The sequence below is a fragment of the Mustela erminea genome, chromosome 1 (assembly GCF_009829155.1).
Source record: "Mustela erminea isolate mMusErm1 chromosome 1, mMusErm1.Pri, whole genome shotgun sequence".
NCBI lineage: Eukaryota > Metazoa > Chordata > Mammalia > Carnivora > Mustelidae > Mustela > Mustela erminea.
Window position 1 is genome coordinate 42,763,770 of NC_045614.1, and position 16,281 is coordinate 42,780,050.

General features: G+C 38.4%; 1 protein-coding gene across 13 annotated transcripts in view; it reads left to right on the forward strand.

Annotated features, from left to right (window-relative positions):
- The window catches only part of CHL1 (cell adhesion molecule L1 like), a 215,213-nt gene that overhangs the window by 22,052 nt on the left and 176,880 nt on the right, over positions 1-16,281 (forward strand). The window lies entirely within an intron of this gene.

Below are 16,281 nucleotides of genomic sequence, written 5' to 3' on the forward strand. Positions count from 1 at the left end.
ATGTCAGCCGATAAATAAGTAAACAAATAAAATCATTACAGGAAAGAAACAAAGGGCGACCGTAGAGAAGAATGAAAGGAGGAACTTACTTTTAGAGAGGGTTTTCTGAGAAGGTGACTTTCAAGCCAAGCCAGAAAGGAAGGAAGGCTCACAGGAAAAGAGCCAGAAGAGCAGGGTTCCAGGCAGAGGGGCAGCAAGCGGAAAGCACTGTGGAAGACAGGAATTTGGCACGGTCTTGAGCTGACAGAAGGCCAGAACCTGGAGCGTAGAGAGCTGGGACGTGATTGGCACAGGAAAGGTTAGGGCAGATCTTGTGAGGCCTCCCAGGTTATGGATAAAGAGAAAATGAGTTTCAAGCACAGTGTAGAACTTCAAAGGAATCCAAGCAGTTAAAGCAAGTGGATCTGATTTATGTTTGTAAAAAAAAATCGCTTTAGCTGTTGCATGGAGAGGGAATTGCAACAGGGATCAGGATCTGTTGGAATTCCACATGGGGAGTGAGAACAACTTGGACTTGAACTGGGGTGCGATAAAGGGGATTTGTGAGACTGTTTATTGTACTTTTAATAAGATGATATGGGTGGTTTGGGGATTGTTCTGAGAAATAGCACACAGCCCCTGCAGGCAGAAACCTACAAGAGAAACAACCACAGAATATGGAGTTGTGAGACAAGGAGGTTTAAGATATGTGTTGCCATGCTGCCTCGCAGCAGAGGGATTTGGATGAGCCCCAGGAGGGCTCAGGACTGGGGTGAGTGACATTTAGTGAGCTTCCAGTATGAAAGAGGGCATGCACTGCTGAAAGAAGGCACTGCAGTGCACTGGGGGAACCTGCTCATTAATTCTTACAGCACTTTTGTGTTGGCTGTAGAAGATGAAAGACATTTTCCATTCAATTATTGATCATAAGCATGATATGTGTTGATTAAAATGGCAAGATAATTTATATCAAATAGAATTTGGTTATCTTTTTTTCCTTGGCTATATTTCAATAAATCATATTTAAGTTTCCCCAAGTGAGTAGAGAACACAGTACCTGCCTCCCCCTTTCTAAGGAAAGAACTATTGTTAAAAGGGTTACTGAATAGCAAGTAAATTATGTTGGTTTTAAACCAAATGCCCACCCTAGCTTGGGGCATATACCTTATTAGTGATGTGAAATGCTTCTCAATGTGTTCTAGGAAGATTAAAGTTTAGGCTTTGGAAGTTTATTTTCATATTTATATGAAAAAGATACAATTTATTTGTTACATAGATAATGACAAAGAACAAAGAGTAAGTTTTAAATTTATAAGAAAAAAGGCAACAAACACAATGGGAAAACGGACAAAGCGAAAGAACACATTTTAGAGAAAAACTCAGTCGGCTAAAAATACATGTAAAAATACGCAACCTCGCAATAATCAGGGCAGTGCAATTAAAATATCCTTGAAAACAAACTAGTTCCTCCATACTATGGAATACTACTCAGCAATCACAAAGAGTGGACCGAATGCAATGACATGAACAACTCTAAAAAGCCTTATGCTGAGTGAAAGAAGCCAGACACAAGAGGTTAAATACTGTGTGTTTCCATTTGTAGGATAGTCTAGAAAAGGTAAAACTGGAGGGCTAGAAATAAAATCAGTGATTTCAGGGACTGGTGGGTGGGGTTGGGAGTTGAAGTGATCTAAAACTTGTTTATTTTACTCTAGATAAATTATACCATAGTAAAGTTGATGAAAAAAAAAAAAAAGCAGCGAGGATCTATGTAACATTTATTGGGCTGTAAGAGTGAGAATATCTAAAACTGAATGTTGTGAAGATATCAGGAAATGGAAGCATTCATGCTCTGCTGGTGTGAGTTAAAAGTGACAAAAGAACCCCCTTTGGGAGGAGGAATTCACAATAGCTAGGGAGGTTGAAAATATTTATGCCCTGGGATGCCCCAGCCATTCTGCAGCTGCATGATTACCTAAGAGAAGTCTCGCACATGGGCTCAGGGGGTCTATGCAGTCAGGGTGGAAGAATATCCTCTGCCATTCAGGGTTCTCCTAGTTGGACTAAGCATCAAACTGTCATGAGAGAGAGTAATGAGAGAAAATCGAATTTAATTTCATACACACGAGAAATCCACCCAAACATGGAAATTCCAAAGATAGGCAAAGTGAGGTATATAAGTCCTTCTGACCAAGGAGAAGGGGGTAGGGGTCTACGACTTCAAAGGGAATGAATGCAATCCACAGTAAGATGGAAAGATTAAATGCTTGATAAAGAGATGCTTCTGGGCCCCTCAGAAACAATGGATGTAGAGGACTTTAATCAAACACACCTTGCTAGTTTTCCCCTTATCTACCGTAGTAATTCATATCATAATGTAGTTGTCTATGGTGTGGCTCTCTTCTTGGAACAGGTCCTCTATCTGAATTATTATTAGGTAGTTGAGGAGGGAAGTACAGAACTTTTGTTGGATGTGCTGGGTTTTGATTGCTTTTAACGCAAAATAATCTTTATATTAAAGTGGCCCATCTTGGGACAGCCTGCCTTTATCCCCTACAATACAAATAAGTTCCGCGCAACCATTTGTTCTGTTTTTTGTTTTGTTTTGTTTTGTTTTTGTTTTTGTTTTAGTAGGCTCTACACCCAGCATGGGGCTTGAACTCATGACTCCACAATCAAGAGTTGCATACTCTCCTCACTGAGCCAGCCAGGTGCCCCTTCAGGTGCCCCTTACCTTTTGTAAGAGTAAAAAATGGAAACAACCTACATGTCCATCAAAAGGGGTTAAATAGGGGTGCCTGGGTGGCTAGGTAGTTAAGCATCTGCCTTCAGCTCAGGCCATGGTCCCAGGGTCCTGGAATCGAGCCCCACATTGGGCTTCCTGCGCTGCAGGAAGCCTGCTTCTCCCTCTCCCTCTCCCACTCCCCCTGCTTGTGCTCCTTCTCTGTGTACCTCTCTCTGTCGAATAAATAAATAAAATCTTGAAAAAAGGGGGGGTTAAATAGCTTGAAATATTTAAATATACATGTTGACTTTATAGAACAGTTCAAATGAGTGAACTAAATATAAATGTAGATTTTGAAAACAGTGTATGTGGAAAAAAGAAAGTGTCAGAATGACACCTTGTGTATGATATTGTTAAAAAAATAAAATTCAACTGGGTAAATTTTTTAAATCTGTGGGCTTTATTTAGTGATTCTTGAATCAGGAAGTATCCCATCTAGCAGATAGAAAAGAGCTCTCAGAAGCTGTACAAAAATCAAAGACTACTAGGAGCAGAAGGCAGCACATACAAGGATTAGTAGCAAAAAAGTGAATTGTTTCAGACAAGGTCACTTTCCTTTAGAAGACTGTAGGGGGTCTATTGGGTAGATTAGCTCCCTAGTGCTGATCAGATGATTCTTGATTGACTGGTTAAGATTCAATTTCCAGGACAGGCTGTAACTGTAACCAAGTTAAGTCTTGGTTTGGTTAAGCTCAGCAAAAGCAACTCCATTTGGGGCTTCTTATCTCATTGTTAACAATTCCAATTATGTGAATTAAAAATACTAGTGCAACATTATATTCTCTTTATAGAATAGTATAAAAGATGTTTTGCTTACACATTAAATTAAATATGTTGGTTCTTCCTAGGAGTAAAGGGAGGTGGAATTTCAAAGAGAAATTTGAACGACTTTCAACTTAATTTCTTGTATTTATTTATTTAAACAGTGATTGCTGGGGGTGCCTGGTTGGCTCAGTTGGAAAAGCCTGTGACTCTTAGTATCTGTGTTGGGAGTTTGAGCCCCATGTTGGGTTTGGAGCCTACTTAAAAAAATAAATAAAAATAAAAAGGGAGTTCTGAGGCAAATATGACAAAATGTTAATATTTAAAAATTCTAGATGGCAATTACATAGGAATTTTTAAGTTATATATTCTATATCTAAATTTCTTCATAAAATAAAAACACCTAAGCTACATTGCAAAATTGCCAATGTGGAATTTGTGATTTTTGATCAAGTGAAAACGTTATCACCAAAGACTGATAAATAACTTTGTTTCAGCTCTTTATTGCATTGTAGGTCTATCAGAGTGTTTGGAGATAACGGACCCTAAACTTTCTCAGAGATTAACTTCTTTAGATCTAAGAGAAATCTCATGCCATTCCACTTTTAACTTCATGGTAGTTGTCAGAGACTAGACAAAAAGTCAACTCAGTCTCCTCTTCACAAGATCCATACAAGACTTATTTATACATGAGTAGTACTTAGGTAAACTTCCTGATGTTTATGTTTGTTCTGTAAGTGTTCTTGCTGTTGGAATATAGATGAGCACCCATTGAAGAGGAGGGTTTAAATTATCTGTTTAATATTAAGTTAATGAGACTGTAGATACTATACTTATACAAGATATTACTCTATTGTACCTTAATATCTATTGACTTAATTTATGAAAATATATTACATGCTCAAAAATGATATGACTACATATGTGTCAAATCTTATTTAAAAATTTAGGTTCATTTTAACTTAGGCTTATAATACTATTTCATTTCCTTGCAAAATAATTAGAAAACTGCATATATTTTATATGAATCTAAAGAAGTACCAAAAATTGGCCCCTGAAATGAAAATCAAGGTTCTTATTCACACATACCTGTATTACTTGACCTATATTCAATTCTTCTTATTGCTATAAATGATTACCACCAAATTAGTGGCTTAAAAGAACATAGATTTGTTCTCTTGAAGTTCTGGAGGTTAGAAGCCCCAAAACAAAGTGTCAGTAGAACTGCTTCCCTTTAGACCCTCTAGAGAAGAATCTGTTTCTCTGCTTTTTTTAGCTTCTAGAATCCACCTGCTTTCCTTGGCTTATGGCCCCATCCTTCATCTTCAAAGCCAACAGTGTAGCATTTTCCAGTTTGTCTTTCTCTCCTCTGCCTTTACATCATCTGTTCTGACTCTCACCCTCTGCCTTCTTCCTATAAGGAACCTGTGATTATATTAGACTCATTCACGTAATCTAGGATAATCTCTCTATCTTGAGATCCTTAATATAATAACATCGGCTAAGTCCCATTTACCATGTAAGGCAACATTCTCATAGGTTCCAGGGATTAGGATGCAGGTTAGGATCTTGTGATGTCTTTATTCCAACAACCACACCACCCTTCACACTATTTTCTGCTTGACATAACAATGAAATTAAGTGAACTTTTGATGAAAACATTTTGGTCCATCACTATCACTATATGATATAAAATAGTGATCCTTAAGTGGAGTGTTATGGGAACACAAATCTGCATTGCAAAGTTAATATTAGAAAGTAAAGGTTCTCTAAGTTTGACGCATAGAGTTAAAATAACTTGTGTGTGGGCAGTATACCATCTTTTGTTTTTAAAGGTGTAATCTGTTCAGAATGTGGTATTTTTGTACTGTAACTACATTGTATCATGGATAAAGAATAGGACATATCTCAGAGTATTGTTACAATTACTAAGTGAGTTATTTTTTTTTATTTTTTTAAAGATTTTATTTATTTATTTGACAGACAGAGAACACAAGTAGACAGAGGCAGGCAGATAGAGAGGAAGGGAAGCAGGCCCCCTGCTGAGCAGAGAGCCCGATGTGGGACTCGATCCCAGGACCCTGAGATCATGACCTAAGCCGAAGGCAGCGGCTTAACCCACTGAGCCACCCAGGCGCCCACTAGGTGAGTTATTTTTAAAACTGTTACAACAGTGACTGGTGTGTAGCTTTTGCTAAATACATCTTTGTTGCAGTTTTTAATACTACTAGATTCACTGAGCTATCAAAAGCCATATTGGCAACATTAAGTAACAGAATTTAGTGGGAGAGAAAAGTGCAAAAATTGATCAAAATAACTCAAAAGGAAAAAAATATTCTTTTAAGGAAAAAAAATAACTCAAAAGGACTGGTGTAAAAAATTGATTAAAATAACTCAAAAGTAAAAAATTTTAAGGAAGAAAGTAAAATAACTCAAAAGGACTGTGTCAGGTACTGATTGACTAGAGGGTTAAGTTCTTAAATTCTTTATTCATTCAATAAGCAGTTGTGAGCACTTAGGATACCAAGTTGTCTATTAAGTTCAGAAATAATGGTGAGCAACTGGAGTGCTATCTACCCTTACAGAGCCTCCAGTCTAACTCAGGAAGACTGTTAATAGAGGAACAATAAGCATTGGGATGGAAATTGTACAGGGTATCAGATTGTATTTTATCTGATCCTTAGGGTTAAGCCAAATTTAACATCGTTGAAGTCAGAAAATGAATTAGAGATTCATCCAGTAGAATGGAGTCTAAATCAATTCTTAAATATATGTATATATTCCCCCCCTTTATAAGACAGCTTATAAAGCCAAAGTGAAAGCTGGGTCAAGCATGAAACAATTCAGTTTCTTATTCATGTGCACACGCTGATAATCCCATACTCACCGCCACCATTGTCTAGGAACTCTACAGTGATTGTGCTTCTCTGGATATGTAAAATCAAGAGAGTGATTGTGAAATACGTAATGATGGGATAATTAGTACTTTTCTGTCTTTTCTTAAAGATTTTATTTATTTGTCAGAGAGAGTGAGGGTATGAGCAGAAGCAGGGAGAATAGCAGGCAGAGGGAGAGGCAGGCTACCTGCTGGGCAAGGAGCCCGATGTGGAACTTGACTCCAGGACCCCAGGATCAGGACCTGAGTGAAATGCAGATGCTTAACCAACTGAGCCACCCAGGCGTCCCTTTTCTTAAAGTGAAAATATTTCCATGACTTATTAAGGAAAAAGAAAATTGCCTTATGGTGCTTATAGTTTTTATCTTTCCCCTCATTTTCCAAAATGCTTCTTCCTCTCCCCAGTGTTTAGTACACAATCTACTATAAGTAGATCCTTTCTGATAGACTGCACATAGGAGAGTTTTGAAAACATAACAAGAAGGTGTCTTAGTCCTTGTCAAAATATTTTCTTGTTGAAAACAGAAAATTTTTGGTGAAAGCTGAAATGCATGTCAGTTTAATTCATGCCTATTATTTCAGGTAAATAATTTCACCAGGAGTTCTTCATTGGTAAAATCAGTGTTTATGTCATGTAAGAGAGTAGCAGGTGTAGCTACCAGGGTTGAAAATGTGTAAATGTTTTCTACCTCCTCCCACTCATGTCCATCCTACTTTACTTTTTTTTTTTTCCCAAAGATTTTATTTGTTTATTTGACAAGAGATCACAAGTAGGCAGCGAGGCAGGCAGAGAGAGAGGAGGAAGCAGGCTCCCCGCTGAGCAGGGAGCCCGATGCGGGGCTCCATCCCAGGACTCTGAGATCATGACCTGAGCCGAAGGCAGCGGCTTAACCCACTGAGCCACCCAGGCGCCCCTTTCTTACTTTCTTTTTTTTTTTTTTTTTAAGATTTTATTTATTTATTTGACAGAGATCACAAGTAGGCAGAGAGGCAGGCAGAAAGAGTGAGAGGGAAGCAGGCTCCCCGCCGAGCAGAGAGCCCGATGTGGGACTCGATCCCAGGACCCTGAAATCATGACCTGAGCCCAAGGCAGACGCTCAAACCACTGAGCCACCCAGGCGTGCGCCCCCCCCCCCCCCCCCCCCGCTTTCTTACTTTTACTTTAATAACCACCACCTATGAATTCCTGTCTGCTAAAACTAAGCAGGGGGCACCTGGGTGGCTCAGTCATTTGGTGTCTGCCCTCAGCTCAGGTCATGATCCCATAGTCCTGGGATGGAGCCCTGCACAGGGTTCCCTCCTCATCTCTCCCTGCCTCTCCCTCTCCCCTGCTTGTGTTTCATCTCTCGCTATCTTTCTCTCTGTCTAATAAAAAATAATTTTTTTAATGTTAACAAAAAAATAAAAAACTAAGCAAGAAGCAGACATCTGTGGCCATACCACCCTGAATGTTCCAATCTAAAACTAAGCAGGAAATTGTCTTGTAAATCATTAAAAAAAAAAAAAAAAAAATCCTGCCTCACTTTTTATGGAAAAGTAACATAAGAAGAAACATGGGAAGACAGGAAATGATCTTTTAATCCCACAAAGGTAGACCTGAATTTGGGGCCCAGAATAGCACTGCGTATGTGTGCAACAGTAAGTGATGCTCCTTAGGACCAATTGGGAGAACATTATGCTTCTGAAGTATTCAAGAGGGCACGAATTGCATGGAGCACTGGGTGTTGCACGTAAACAATGATTCTTGGAACACCGCATCAAAAACTAATGATGTATTTTATGATGATTAAGATAACACAATTAAAAAAATAAAATGATAAAAAAAAGAAAGAAAAAACAAACCCTGTCTTTTCTCTAGCATTCTTAATTACTTTATATGTAAATAAGGGCAAAAAGGTTCATAACACTTTGAAATACAGTTTGTGACATATGTTTGGAGAGAGGAAACAAAAGGCATGGAATAGAAATCAAAAGCTTTCAGAATTAGGGTGAATTCTGGAAACAATAGCATGTGTGGGCCCCAACAGTAGCTTTAGTGTGGACGAGTCACAGCAGAAGTGTTGGCTTTTTTTAGTGTGTAGGGGCTTTCCAATCTTTTAGACAAATTACTCTCCTTTGTGCATCTACGGATGTTTTCTCCTCTGGGATTTTCTTTTTTGTCTCCCTTCTCTTTTTACTCGCTGTCCATTCCTGGAGATACCTGCCCTCATTACTTTAGGTCTCCCGTTAGTGATTTTGTTGCAGTATCTGCATTCTGCTATGTTTGCTTCCAGCTGTGAGCCAAAGGAAAGGAAAGCCGCCTGTGCTCATCAGGCGAGGTATGGACTCATGCTGGGTTCCTTCAGCGATTGACACAGGCTCAAGGAAGATGATTGGCAGGACTTCCCATTTTCTCTCTTACATTTATCGCAGCTAACGTCCTGCTGTATCTGTCCGTGGGTAGATCCAGTGGATAGATCGATCCATCCATGCATCTGTTTATTTTGGCATGCGGCTTTGCAGTCGAAACTAACGATACCTGAATGGATTTGATCTGTCACAAGACTGCTGTTGAGATTAACGAATCAGGATTTAGGAGAAGTTGAGACCAAGTTTAACGATGTTTTTGGCAGGTGTAGTTTTAATCATAATATATTTTCTTCAGTGGAATTTCAATTCAGTTAAGTATGTAATGAAAACACAGGGGAGTGTTTGAAGAATCATTTAGTCTCTGTCCAGGTGGCATGCTTCTGGATGGAATTATATACAATCTAAGAATTGGGGGGGGTCCCTTAAAGGATTACCCCAATCACTAAATAAATAAATAAATGAATATTATTTTTGAGAGAAAGAGAGTTTGTATGTGAGCTGGGCAGGGAAGGTGCAGAGAAAGAGGGGGAGAGAATCCTAAATAGGTTCCACATTCAACGCTGAGCCCATCACGGGCTTAATCTCATGACCCTGAGATCATGACCTGAGCTGAAGTCAAGAATCAGGTGCTTGACTAACTGAGCCATGCAGGAACCCCACCAAACTGCTTAAACTGTGCAAAAATGTGTATTTAGATGTTAAATATTCAGTGAGATACCTACACATCAATAAGACATCTTTTACATAAATTCGGTTGTGTAAATATACATACATGTGTAACAGGGACAGTGTTTTTATTTTTATTTATTTGTTTAAAGATTTTATTTATTTATCTGACAGAGATCTCAAGCAGGCTGAGAGAGACAGAGGGGGAAGCAGACTCCCCACCGAACAGAGAGCCCGACACGGGACTGGATCCCAGAACCCCGAGATCACAACCCGAGCCGAAGGCAGAGGCCCAACCCTCCGAGCCACCCGGGCACCCAGGGACATTATTTTTAAAAAGTGATCATATCTAAATAGTTACTTTATTTCTATTTCTTTTTTTTTTTAATTTTTAAAAGATTTTATTTATTTATTTGACAAAGAGAGAGATCTTACGTAGGCAGAGAGATAGACAGAGAGAGGAGAGGAATCAGGATCCGTGCTGAGCAGTGAGCCCAATGTGAGGGCTCCATGCCAGGACCCTGGGATCATGACCTGAGCGGAAGGCAGAGGCTCAACCCACTGAGCCACCCAGGCGCCCTCTATTTCTTTTTGTAGTGGAATTAAGCAGATTATAATTTACATAAACTGGTAGCACGTGGGGACTCCATATCTTCCCATAGTGTGTTGTATGATAATACAATTTTAGAATGGGTCGTTAGCCCTTGTGAGGTCCAGGGACATAGGAAAGCAATAGATTGCTATCAAAGCCAAGAAGAAGATAAGGTGGCATCTTTTTCCTGTAGAGCCCTCAATCCTCTATTACTTTGAAATCACCTCAGTAGCGTATTTTAAACTCAAGATAGGCTGTCTTTCTGCTTCCTGATGATTGTTTTAGTGGTGGATTTGACCATATGTGTATCAGATATGGAAAGTAATGTCCATTAAATGGAGCAAAAATGTTCTTTTAGAGGGAAAGAAAGTGATTTAAATTTTTAGATCCTCCTGGGATCTCATTAAAGTTCTCTTTCTTTAATAGATTGTGCAGCCTAATAGTTATCAGGAATCCTGCAGTGCACATGGCTGATAGGTTAGTTTACACAGGATTAATTGTGTAATTTTGTAAGCAACCAGCACAGTGAACATTGATTTTTGCATTAGTCCTATGTGTTGTTTGTAAGAGAGATTCTGCTATTTTAAGGTGGTGTAACATTTCACTTTTTATTAATTATAATTTCTACCAACATGTTTTGTGCCTGATATAATTTATTATAAAAGTTTTTCCTAATTTTTTTTTCTAATTGCTATGTCCTTCAGAAACTTCATTAATTTTGAGCAGTGATGTGTAAAAAAGTGACAGGAGAAAATGCCTTTCACAGAACATTCTCTGACTGGCTAGTTTCCCCATGCCTTTGTTGTTAAGTTGCCCAAACCTTTTCTTAGAATACAGAGGTAATTCAGTTGCATCTATTCCAGCTATACTGTGAATAATTAATGCAAGAAATAACCTGACAATATTACATTTCTCAAACCCCAAAATGTGAATGTCCAAAGGAGAGCAGGCTATTCAGAACAGAATCTAGTTTCTAGAATATGTAGATTTCTAGAGTCTCATATTTCCTGAAATATTTGTCCATATGGAAGGAATACAGAAAAGGGTTTTTTGCTTGAATTTTCCAGGTAATTAGGTCAGCTCTCAACTACAGTGTGTCCACTCTCTGTGGGTATAAAATGCCTATTGGGATTTCAGTGGGATCATTATAAGTGGGTTTAGAATATACTTTGTTATATTCTGTGCGCTTTTGAGAAAACAGAAAATGATGTTGATTAGGCCTTAATCTTTACACTTTTCTTGTCTCGAACTAGCAAATCAATTACTTGCCTGTGTCCCTCTTACTCTACCCCCCATTCGAGACTAAATTAGATAAAATTTTCCTCCCTTCATATCACTGTGGTTCCTCCAGTAAAAGGAGCTGAACACCTCTTAGCTTTTGCTGCTTTTGTTTTGTTTTGTTTTGCTTTGCTTTGGGCGGATCCTCCCCCTGCCGCCTTCTCCCCCACCGTGAGTGTCTCGGCGTTATGAAGAGCCAACGGGAGCTATACAAAGTGAGAGCTTGAAATGTGTGCTGAGTGACCAACTGGCCCCTCCTGGAAGAACCCTGTTAAACACTTCCTTACCACAGCTTCAAAGAGGGGCTTGCTTCTGAAGGATCAAAGGATCTCTTGTATAATAAATTTGGAGCATTCACGATAAAATGAAGAGAATAACATGTCTTTTAAGCTCCTGTATGACTCCCGGATTATGTGGAGGGACTAAGGAAGTGGTGGTTCTCTCAGGCTTTTGTGTCACGTTAAGCAGAAATAGATGAAAGCAAAGCTTAAAACTGTCAAAATCCCAAGTAGGGAAGCTCTGGTCCACAGCTCATTCACTGGGTCATAACAAACTATCGGCTGAGGATTTGAAAAAAATAAATAAGTAAATAAATAAATAAAAAAAAAGGGAAGAAAAAAGAAAAGCAAGCAAGAAAGAAAAGATTTCCTTTCCTAGTGAAGGACTGAGTTTGCTTTGTGTCATTTTACACTGCGTGCCTTCTCAAAGTATGTACACCGCTTGTTTTTCTGGCATGGGCATTAGGTCATGACATTTCTGGGAAAGGACTGGAATTGGAATCACAAATAATCTACACTTAACCTTTGTCACTTGCTACGTGTGACGTTAAAGAAGTAACTTAACCTTCCTCATTTTTAAATGAATCTAGCAAATTAACACAAACTTGTTTCAAGGAGTAAATGAAAAAAAAATCTTTGTGAGAGTGTTATAAAATGTAAGGTCTCCTATTATTTTAATATACGTAGTTTGCAATAAAATTCGATTCAACAATTACAACAGACTTTAGCTCTCTGTTTTGAGGCCGAATAGTCACTTTTTACATTGAACTTTGTCTTGAGTAGTTTGAATAATGTTTGAAAACATTGTAATTGTGTTCAATGTAGTGGATACATGAAGATGCGTGTGTGCTTCTGGAGAGGGTCCTTAGCTTTCTCCGGATTTTCAAATGCATCGGTGAGCCTCATGGGGTTAAGAACCCCTTAACTAGACAAATCACCACAAATTTCCATTTCACATTAATTGGTAGTACTGGTACTATAGTTCTGGGTAGCTGAGGAATGAGTTTAATGCATTGGTTTATATTTAATAAGAGTTTTTGTCTACTGGAAATTCTGCTGGGGGAGAAAAATCAATGCAGATTGGAGATCTAAATTAACTTTCCCCAGTATTTCTTTAAAAATTGTTTTTGTTATTTCCCATAATTAGGACAGATTCTTTTTTCTTTCTTTCCTCACCACCACAGTCACCACCACCGTCTATTCCTCTTTTGCTTGAAATGTGTAGAAAACTGCAGACGCACAATTTTATGGAAAACTGAAACAGATCTAGTCCACAGGTCAACTTTTACATCTTGTAAAGTAGGACTGCTTTAAATATGGTATTTTTCTAAATGTTGACTTTTAATATCTAAATCTTTTAATATCTAGAGAACGTTTATGTTAATTGCAATTTTCAATTGACAGTGTATCTTTAGACTTTTTTTTTTTTAAGATTTTATTTGTTTATTTGACAAGAGAGAGATCACAAATAGGCAGAGAGGCAGGCAAAGAGAGAGGGGGAAGCAGGCTACCTTCTGAGCAGAGAGCCCGATGCGGGGCTCGATCCCAGGACCTTGAGATCATGTCCTGAGCCGAAAGGACAGGCTTAACCTACTGAACCACCCAGGTGCCCCAATATCTTTAGCTTTTTTTCTTGTTCTCTATCACCCCAAATGTATCTCACTGTAAATGTGTTGTTGTAATCCTTAACTATACTTTCAACTTATCTAGCCCAATACAAATTTTGTTGTAATAAATACTTACCAAATATCGCAATTGATATTCTACCCTTAACATCATTGAAAATCTTTGGATCACCTTATATTTCTGATTGATTTGCTGGTCACTTTTTTTTTTTTTTAAAGATTTATTTATTTATTTATTTATTTGACAGGCAGAGATCACAAGGAGGCAGAGAGGCAGGCAGAGAGAGAGAGGGAAGCAGGCTCTCTGCTGAGCAGAGAACCTGATGCAGGACTCAATCCCAAGACCCTGAGATCATGACCTGAGCTGAAGGCAGTGGCTTAACCCACTGAGCCACCCAGGCGCCCCTGCTGATCACTTTTTGACTGGAGTTAAAAAACATGGTAACCCCTACTGGTTGACCATAAAGTTATGCTTAGAATTCACATATTCCTCTCTTTACTGAGAGTAGTTTGGCATCTACCACCTACTGCACTCATTGTGGAGGCACTGGGGAGTGATGGTCTCGGCTCATATACTGGCAGGTTGTTTCAAAATTATTAATTTGGTCTTATGAATAACACCATTATGTTTGTATATGATTCCTCCTGCACACAGTTTCCTGGAGATCTAAGGAGTCATTTTGATTTGATCCACATAAAAGATACTTTTAGAGTTGTCACTGAATTTGCATATTCTGTTCTGTATTACAATTAATAGGATTATTGTATTATGATAAATTAAAAGTTAAATAGTCTATTTAGACTATTTAGATTATTAGCCTCTAAATTTCTAAATGTCCTTCAGTTTTTAGATGTCGTATGACATCTCTTTATAGCAGTTTTCAACTTTCTAAAAGTGTATTTATATTTTAGCCATCTTTACACCCATCACGGGACTCAAACTCACAACCCTAAGATGAAGAATTGCATATTCTTCCAGCTGAGGCAGCCAGGTGCATTTAGATTTTCTTTTAGTTACTGAGTAACTTATTCATGCTCTGCTGATTAGCTATATATTTTCACAGTTTTACAAGTTAGATTTTGGACTTAGATTATTTTTTACCCAACAAACTTTCCATTTGCTAGTGAGTGTATGTAAAACAATAATTATGTTAGACACTGCCTATTTTTTAAAAAAAATATTTATTTATTTGACACAGACAGAGAGAGAGAGAGAGCACCAGTAGGCAGAGAGGCAAGCAGAGAGAGAGGGGCAAGCAGGCCCCCTTCTGAGCAGAGAGCCTGATGTGGGGCTCGATCCCAGGACCCTGATATGGTGACCTGAGCCAAAGGCAGAGCCTTAACCCACAGAGCCACCCAGGCGCCCAACATTACCTATTTTTAATTGAAAAAAAAATTTTTTTTAAGCTTTACTGAGGTATAACTGACACATAAGAATTGTGTATATTTAAAGCGTGCAACATGATTCTGTATACATACAGAGCCAAATGATTACCGTAGTCTAAGCTAATTGACTTATCCACACCTCACATAGTTACTGTGTGTGAGGGTCAGTGGGTAAGGATCTACTCTCTTAGCAAATTTCAAGTATACAATAAAGTGTTATTAACTGCAGTCCCCCTGCGGTATATTTAGCTCCCCAGAACTTAATCATTTTGTCACTGAACATTTGTACCCTTTGACCAACATCTCTGTAAGTGCCACCACCCAAGTCCCTGGCAGCCAGCACTCTACTTGACTTTTTCAGATGACACAAGCCTAAATGAGATCATACAGCATTTTTCCTTTAGTGTCTGACTTACTTCCATAGCATAGTGTCCTCTGGGTTCATCCGTGTTGTTGCAAATGGCAATAATTCCTTCTTTTTTATGGCTGAATCATATTTCTGTGTGTGTGTGTGTGTGTGTGTGTGTGTGTGTGTGACTGTTTCTTTATCCCTTCATCCAACAACAGATACCTAGGTTGTTTATAGCTTGGTTATTGTGAATAATGCCTCAATTAACATGGGAATGCACATATTGCTTTGGCATACTGATTTCATTGACATTATCTCTGTTACGTGATTTACCATTTATAAAATCTTATTGCCACACTGTGCGGGTGGTGAGGCAGAGTTTTGGTAGCTCCAGTTTAAAAAAGGAAGATGCAGAAGTTCGTGGTGGCTGTGACCTACTTAAGGGTACATCTAGTGAATACCAGAGTGGGTGTCTGTGTTCCCCGTCATAGAACTTTATAACATGTCTAGAATTTTCTAAGCTGCTTTGCTCCCTTCTCTGCACAAAGACCTTCTCTGAAAAGAACCAAGGAGCACTTAAGATTCTTCCTCTAAGGTAAGGGCTGAACTTGACATCTTAGACAAAATCAATTCTGTTGCTTCTTTTCTCCCCTTTTTCTTTGCTTCCTAATGAATAAGACATCTAGTATCATTGCAACCTTGAGTTTATCGAAAATACAAACATATGAACCGGAGTTATCATCCTGATGCATAATTTGAACTTGTCACTTCCTTCTAAAAAGCCACAAAGGTCTTCTGTTCCAATATGTAGTTCTCTAAGCAAGACATCCAGAGTTCTTCAAACCTTTATCACAATCCAACCTTTTAGCATCGAAGTCTCTTTTATCTTCTCTTTGCCCTCATCTTCAGCCTCTCAAACTTCATGGGTCTTGTTGACTATGCCCTGATTTCCTAGGCTTCTTAGTTTCCTCTCTGGTTAAACTACAGCAAGCACCGCCCCCACCCGAATGCCATTCTTTTCTTTATAGCTTTATAAGCTGAGCCATTTACTTACCTAGCTCAAATAACTATGCAGGTTTGGAGGGAAAAAATAAGGATTTTGATATCCTCTCTTGCTTATTTTGGTAAAAAAAAATTCATGATCATTAAAAATTATTAAAATAGATCATCTTCAATCTCTCCTTGTCTATTCCAGTGTTACTTCCCATGAAGCTATAGAATCATACTTTTTTTTAAATTGGCAAAATTGAGCTCATACTTCTTATAAAATTTTATAGTACTTTATTTCATCTAATTTTATAACATAAATTTCAGCTTTCAATATTCTTTGCAAACA